This window comes from Astatotilapia calliptera, chromosome 16 (genome assembly GCF_900246225.1).
Source record: "Astatotilapia calliptera chromosome 16, fAstCal1.2, whole genome shotgun sequence".
In the NCBI taxonomy this organism is placed as follows: domain Eukaryota; kingdom Metazoa; phylum Chordata; class Actinopteri; order Cichliformes; family Cichlidae; genus Astatotilapia; species Astatotilapia calliptera.
In genome coordinates, this window is record NC_039317.1 from 7,572,599 (window position 1) to 7,581,039 (window position 8,441).

Genomic DNA, 8,441 nt, shown 5'->3' on the forward strand with positions numbered 1-8,441 from the left:
TCTTTTCTCTTTCATTGCTCTCACGTCTGAAGCTGGTTCAAAATGCGGCTGCACGACTCCTAACAGGAACTCGAAAAAGAGAGCATATAACCCCCGTGCTAGCCTCTCTGCACTAGCTGCCTGTGTCTTTTAGAGTTAATTTTAAAATTCTTATGTTTGTTTTTAAATGCCTTCACAGTCTTGCCCCGCCTTACCTCTCTGAGCTTCTTCATCCCCACATACCCTGTCGGTCTCTCAGGTCAGCTGACCAGCTGCTCCTGGAGGTACCGAGATCCAGGAGGAAGCTCAGAGGGGACAGGGCCTTCTCTATTGTAGCTCTAAAATTATGGAATAATTTGCCCATGCACGTTAGAGAGGCCCCTTCACTGTCCACTTTTAAATCACGTCTTAAAACCCACTTTTATTCCTTGACTTTTAACCTCAGTGAGACTTAGTTTCTCTTTTAATTGAAGCAGTTATTTAATTAATGATTTCACTCTTCTTTTATTTGGTTTTTACTTATATCTCATGTAATTTTATTTTACAGTTCCAATATACAACACTTTGTGTCAGCTGTGGTTGTTTTAAAGTGCTTTATAAATAAAGATGATGATGATGATGCAGCTGCCCTTGAAAAGTACTGCTGTACTAACAGTATTGCTAAAGTTAGGACACACTACTTCATCATAACATCGTACCATTAACTTTGAGCCCTACTAGACATATAGCTGTTGCAAATGATACTTGGGCAGAATGCATAAAAAGTGCTCTGGTGTGCTGCAACAAAATATGACCCAATGAAGTTGGACATTCCGCACTTTTAGCATACTACGTTTGACACACTAAATGTTGGGACACATTAAATCATTTCTGGCACAGTAAATAATATGGTAGTACAGTTAATGGAATGTGCTCTCGATTTGTCACAGCAGGAAGAGGTGATACTAATGACATTAAAATTACTGCATTCCTTTGAGCTGGGTTGCTTCCAGGTTTCTGTGTTGTAAACGCTGGCTCACTGGGACGCTTGATGGAATAATTAACAAAATTGGTTTCACCTACGCGTTTACTGCTCTGACAAATCAAGAAGCCTGCTATGAAAGGGGTATATTTAATTTGTCAAGCTTCGTCTCTCTGCATAATAAAAAATCTGCTCCGATCTTCCTGCCAGTGGTCCCTAGGTTTTAACACAGTATTATAATCCTGCTTTGAAAGGCAAGGCAAGGCAAGTTTATTTGTATAGCACAATTCAACAACAAGGTGATTCAAAGTGCTTTACAGAGACATTAGAAACAAGAACAAATAAAAAGCATGATTTAAAATTGATTAAAACAAGCAAATAAACTAACTAACTAATTAACAAACAAACAAACAAACAAACAACAGTATATAAAATCAAAACAGATAAAATCAGAACAGTAGATAAAATCAGTAGTTAAATGTAAGTTTTGAAATTTAAGCTTAAAGTGTGGATTTGGTGCTTTATTCAAATGCAGCTGAGAACAGGTGAGTCTTCAACCTGGATTTAAATAAACTGAGTGTTTCAGCTGATCTGAGGCTTTCTGGGAGTTTGTTCCAGATATAAGGAGCATAAAAGCTGAATGCAGCTTCTCCGTGTCTGGTTCTGACTCTGGGAACTGATAAAAGACCGGATCCAGATGACCTGAGGGATCTGGATGGTTCATACTGGGTCAGGAGGTCATTGATGTATTTTGGTCCTAAACCATTCAGAGCTTTATAGACCAGCATCAGAACTTTAAAGTCTATCCTCTGACGGACAGGCAGCCAGTGTAAGGACCTCAGAGCTGGACTGATGTGGTCCACTTTTTTGGTCTTAGTGAGGACTCGAGCAGCAGAGTTCTGAATGAGCTGTAGTTGTCTGACTGATTTTTTAGGTAGACCTGTAAAGATGCTGTTACAGTAATCAAGCCTACTAAAGATGAATGCATGGACTAGTTTTTCCAGGTCCTGTTGAGACATCAGATCTTTTATCCTTGATATATTCTTGAGGTGATAGTAAGCTGACTTTGTTATTGTCTTAATGTGTTTTTCTAAGTTTAGGTCTGCATCCATCACTACACCCAAATTTCTCGCCTGGTTTGTGGTTTTTAGATGTATAGATTGAAGTTCTCTGGTGACCTGTAATCGTTTTTCTTTGGCGCCAAAGACTATTACCTCAGTTTTGTTTTTGTTTAGCTGGAGAAAATTGTGGCACAACCAGTCATTGATTTCCTCAATGCATTTACCAAGAGCCTGTACAGGGCCTCGGTCTCCTGGTGACATTGTGATATATATTTGTGTGTCATCTGCATAGCTGTGATAGTTTATTTTGTTGTTGTTTATAATCTGTGCCAGTGGGAGCATGTAGATGTTAAACAGAAGGGGTCCCAAGATGGAACCTTGGGGAACTCCACATGTGATACTTGTCTGCTCAGATGTGAAGTTACCTATTGATACAAAGTATTTCCTGTTTTCTACGTATGTTTTGAACCAGTTTAGTACAGTTCCTGAAAGACCTGTCCAGTTCTCCAGTCGTTTGAGTAATATGTTGTGGTCAACTGTATCAAATGCTGCACTGAGATCCAGTAAAACTAGGACTGACATTTTTCCACTGTCTGTATTCAGACATATGTCATTAAACACTTTGGTCAGAGCGGTTTCAGTGCTGTGGTTCTGTCTAAAACCTGACTGGAAGGCATCGTAGCAATTATTCTGCTTTAAGAAGTAACTCGATGAGAACAGCTCCACTGTTACTTTGGTCCAACCAAGTTTCAGTTAAAAACATAAAATCAAGGCTGTGCTCAGTGATTAAATCATTAATTAAAAATGTTTTCCCAGCTAGAGATCTAATGTTTAATAAAGCCAACTTAAGTGTTTTAGAGGTATTACTTGTCCCCTCGTGTTTGGGAGCAGTCTGTGGCACACAAGGTATGTTTACTATGTTTAAAGATCTTTTAGAGTGCAGCTCTCTGTGTTTTGACCAGGCCACATGTCTCCTGTCACCTAAAAGTACAGAAATTTTAAAACCTTCTAGTAAACAGGGTCCCAGCTTCTCCTGGGAAAAGTCATCACTGCCATAATCCTCACAGCCCGGACCCTTCACACATCACGCATCAGACTGCGGAGACAGGGCATGAAGAGGAACTAAGGGGGGCGAGGCTGGGCAATGTGACTTCGATTGCTCTGTTGAGGGTGGGGCTCGATGGCGAACCTTTGGCCGCTCTGGTGGGGGGTTTATGGGGGACAAAAAGGGATTGGGACGGGGGGTAGATCTGAGCCCAGCATTGACCCACTCCATCATCTCCTCAGTGAATTTCAGGTGTGGGGAGGAGGGAGAAAGGGAGGGGGAGGAGGGTGATGGCCTGTCAGGGATTTGGGGGACTGGGGAAGGTCGTGGTCCCTTGTCCTGGTCGTTGGTGTTGTTGAGAGAGTTGGAGGCAAATAGGGACCCCTCTTCTTGCCTTAGATGTCTCTCCTTTCTGAGGCTCTTCCTCAGATGCCATGGATGTCTCTCCTTTCTGAGGCTCTTCCCGGGTGGGGGCAAATGGAGCTCCTCCTCAAGGTTTCTGCTGGGCTTTGTCTGTTCTTGGAGTACTGTTTGTTCCTCTTTATGAGATAACTCCTCGTTTATCTCAGCCTTGGCACCAAGCATGGATGGATGACGTATGGAATAAAACAAGTTGGAGGTGAACAGTTTCACCCCTGACTTGTTAAAATTAAATCCATTTGCTTTGAACAGATGCCTGCGTTCCCAAAAAATATTAAAGTTGTCGATAAAGTGCACTGAGTGGTCAGCACATGCTGATATAAGCCATTTATTCAGTGTAAACAACCTGCTGAATCTCTCGTCTCCTCCTCTGACCGGCGGTACAGGTCCACTGATGAATACAGCTGCATTCAGAGAGTTTACAGTATTTAATAATCCAGTAAAGTCCCGTTTCAGAACCTCCGACTGTTGTTTGGACACATCGTTTGACCCTGTATGCAGAACAATGTTTGTCACAGTTGGATATTCATCTGCAATTTGAAGAATTCTCTCCTTCAGGTTGTTGACCATATCGTTAGGAAAGCAGAGGACTTTAGTGTTCTTACCGCACATCCTTTGTACATCCTTTACGGCAGAGTCACCCACAATCAGAGTTTCAGGCCTAGCCTTTAGCTTTCCCTGTGGCCTTTCACTTTTCAACAGATTTTCAGACCTTATTTCGCTGCTTTTAGATGGATGGTTGTCCGATATAGATCCAGGGTCCTTTGATAGTGGAGCAAATCTGTTCTGCAGTTTCACATTCAGTTGTTTTGGAGGTTTGTTGTTAACCTTCCTATTCATGGTTGTCCAGTCCTGTTTCCTCCCGTATACAGGGGTAGAAGAGCTTCTCTGTCTCGTAGGAAGTGAAGGCCAGTCGGTTTCAGAGATTTCAGCTCGCTGTGCCCTGCCTGTGATACGTCCTCCCCCTTCCAGGAGACATGATTTATGTCTTGGTTTTGCACCAAGACAGTCTAGGGGGGGATTATCACTTGAGGATTTATAATAATGCACAGAGTCTACTTTCTTGGTCATCAGAATCAGAATCAGAATCAGAATACTTTATTGATCCCTGGGGGAAATTATTTTTTGTTACAGTGCTCCATTTTAAACCAACATTAAGACAAGACAGACAATACGCTAACTAAGAATAGTACAATATATACATATATATACATACATACATACATACATAAATAAGTCACTTATAAATAAATATTTGGAAAAGAAACATGTGTAGCTGTTGCAGTAAACAGTGTGTTAAGTGGATGCGTTGTACAGGGAGATGGCCACAGGCAGGAATGATTTCCTGTGTCGTTCAGTGGTGCTTTTCGGTAATCTCAGTCTCTCACTGAACGAGCTCCTGTGACTGACCAACATGTCATGGAGTGGGTGGGAGGTGTTATCCAACATTGTCTTTATCTTGGACAGCATCCGCCTCTCCGACACCACCTTGAGGGAGTCCAGCTCCATCCCCACAACATTGCTGGCCTTACGGATCAGTTTATTAAGTCTGTTGGCATCTGCGACCCTCAGCCTGCTCCCCCAGCATGCAACAGCATAGAGGATCGCACTGGCCACAACAGACTCATAGAAAATCCTCAGCATTTTCTGGCAGATGTTGAAGGACCTCAGTCGCCTCAAAAAATAGAGACGACTCTGGCCCTTCCTGTAAAGTGCTGTGGTGTTATTAGCCCAGTCCAGTTTATTGTCAATGTGTACTCCAAGGTATTTATAGTCCTCCACAATGTCAACACTGACCCCCTGGATTGAAACAGGGGTCAAGTGTTTCCTGGTCTTCCTGAAGTCCACGATCAGTTCCTTGGTCTTTGCCACGTTGAGCTGCAGATGATTCTGCTCACACCACGTGACAAAGGAGTCGACCACAGCCCGGTACTCTGTCTCATCATCCCTGCTGATGCATCCAACCACCGCAGAGTCATCAGAAAACTTCTGAAGATGGCAGGTCTCTGTGCAGTGGCTGAAGTCTGTGGTGTAGAGGGTGAAGAGGAAGGGGGAGAGGACAGTCCCCTGTGGTGCCCCTGTGTTGCTAATCACCTTGTCAGACACACACTGTGGGAGACGTACATATTGTGGTCTTCCTGTCAGGTAATCAACAATCCAGGACACCAGAGAAGCATCCACCTGCATCGCTGCATCGCTGCATCGCTGCTCATGTTATCTGTGCTCCTTAGCTGTGTACTAGCTTGCTCATCGCCATTGTTTTGAATCAAAGGCAAGGTTGTTTCATTTCCACACAGTCCATTTACCTCCACGTTTACTTCTGAATTTTTGTCTCCAGTACTGCAATCTTCTGCAGGAGGCTGTGGTAGTCATCTGTGGAGAGGGAAGGCATCTTGTTGCTAGTTAGCCTAGCGGTTAGCACCTTTCCAGGCTATTGAGGCTGCTCGGTGCCCAGACGCTGTAATCAGGCTTCAGCTGTGTCTAGGCCACAGACACACGGAGCGCTGAGGATAAGGTAACCATAAAATGTTGCTGTTTCTGTTAAGAACACTCTAGTCCTAATGATCTACAAGTGTCCAGAAGTTATCGCAGGTAAGCTCACACGGAAAAAAGGGAAAAAATCAGCATAAAAATAAATAAAAATCAATATAAGAAGCAAAGCATTCAAGGGCAAAGAGATGAATGACCTCAGGACCCAAAGGACTCTCAAGGATACAAAAGACAAAAGGAAAAGAAAAATCTGGTCCCAATGTAAAGCTTAACGTCATCGGTTTTGCCTTCTGGTTGATGTAGTGCTGACAGATTTTTGTTTTTCAAGAGGTGACATCTGTCAGGAGACATGATTCAGCCAGGATGCATTCCACATTCAGGTCTTTGGCATACACAGAAGTGCCGCTCTTCCACCTTCATTATTCCTGCATGAATCAGATGGAGGAACAGCTGCTCGGGTGACTCCAAGAGAATTTAAAACAGAAATACTTTGGCAGGAAACAGCGAGACATACTGCGCTGATGAACTGTGATTTTGTTTCATGCCTGCCTGATACAGTTAAAATGCTTTGACTCAGCAAATCAGGTCCTTCATGTGCGTGTATGTCTTTAAGTGTAACAAATAAAGGGGACTGTGCTTCATGTATTCACTTCTGATTTTCAAACATAGTTTTTAACAGTACATCGAGTCTTCCAAATGTTCTTTTTAAGGATGTAAAAATTAAATCATCTGAACCGACAAGAACACCAGGTCTCATATAAGGAAGCTCCTCAACCTCATCTAATTTTTGCAGAAGTTGGCTTAAGAGTGCTGAAAGAGCTGCACTTCAAACTAACTACTGCTGGCAACGAAAATTGAGTTACTAATGCTCTCGCACATCGCAGTCGTGACTCACACACATCTCCCTTACTTGGCAGAATTGGGGTAGATGACACACACCTGGGCTTGTTGGCAGGCATTTACCGTCACCATTTATTTTCCTATGAAGTGGTGAGCTGCTTCAAAGCACTGCTTGGAAAAGCCTAAAAGGATCAGGTTAGAATTGCCTGTTAAAACCACTATTTGTCACTATAGTGTATACTGAAAGCACATGAAACTCTGTTAATCATCAAACTGTTGCTTTAAATAGCCTGGGACTTACAGAAAACACACACACACTCACCTGGGCCAGAATTGGGAGTGTTGAAGACAAATGAGAGGAAAGTTGGCGTTGTGAGCGCATAAAGACAAAAAGCCTAAGAAGGTAATTAATGCATCTATTCTGGTTCCTATGTAGCAACATGAAATATGTTGTGTGCAGGGGGGGACTGTGAAATAGGCTTCACTGTATTCATGCTTTATGTTCACTGATTAATAACTACACTTTTTCACCACTGACCTCGCACATTTTTCTGTCATTACTCACTAATGACACATGTAAATACTGCTTAGTGGAAAGCACAGAGTCCAGTATGAAGAGCATAAATCTGATAGAGCTTGGTCTATATTAATAATATTAATATTATATAGATTATCCCAATAGGATAATTTGGGTAGTGTGAACGGTGTTGGATTTGTTGTGGGTTTAAGTGGAACTGAATAAAGATTAGGTGAGATCAGTGTTGGCATGTTAGTAATTCAAAAAAAGTATCAAAGCACAAATGAGGTCGAGGACACACACATTCGTGTCTCCATAACTTCAGAAGAAATTTTCTCGACCTCCATTTATTTCCCACTTATAACTCTTGCTATAACTGCTTGCCACATTTGCTTTGTGTTCCAGTAAGGAAGGCAGGTCCTCGTGACCGTGTGCACAACAGCAGTTACACACAAACACACACACACAAACAACAACAACTCTGTATGTAACAAAGTACAGCTGGAATTCACTTGTTTTCTTGCTGTCACCACAAACATCCTTCTAAAATACCGTACAGTTGTCCTCTTCTCCCCTCTTCACTTTGGTAGACAGTGAGTCTTTGTTATTGCCCTTCATCCGTCTGTGTCACTGCAGACAGATGATGACAACAATGCCATCAGCCCCTAAACCCACAGCAATAATTACACCTCTAACACAGAGCCGACCCGCCTCTTGTCAGTCAGGGCCACGATAAACCGTGACAGTGACTGCAGCGAAACACCTGCATGAATGACTCGGAGGTGAAGAAAGACTAATGTGGCAGTGAAGTGTGGCGCCACGCCGCGGGCACACTCATGGCCTTGTAATCTGAAGGAAATGGGCGGCAGGATGACTTCCTGAAATGTCAGCTTTGTGGTTTTATATTCTTGTACTCAGTGTTTTCTCCTCTCCTGTCCTCTTGGGTCAAACAATGTAAAAAACAAACAAAACACTGAATGCTGTAACAAACATTATAGCATTCAAAGAAGGCTGTAAACTTCTTTGAATGCTATACATACAAATGTAAAATTTCTTTTATGGAATGAACTCTTTCAGGTTTCCTAGAATGTTCCAAGAATAACAGTAAACCATCATACATCAATTTAT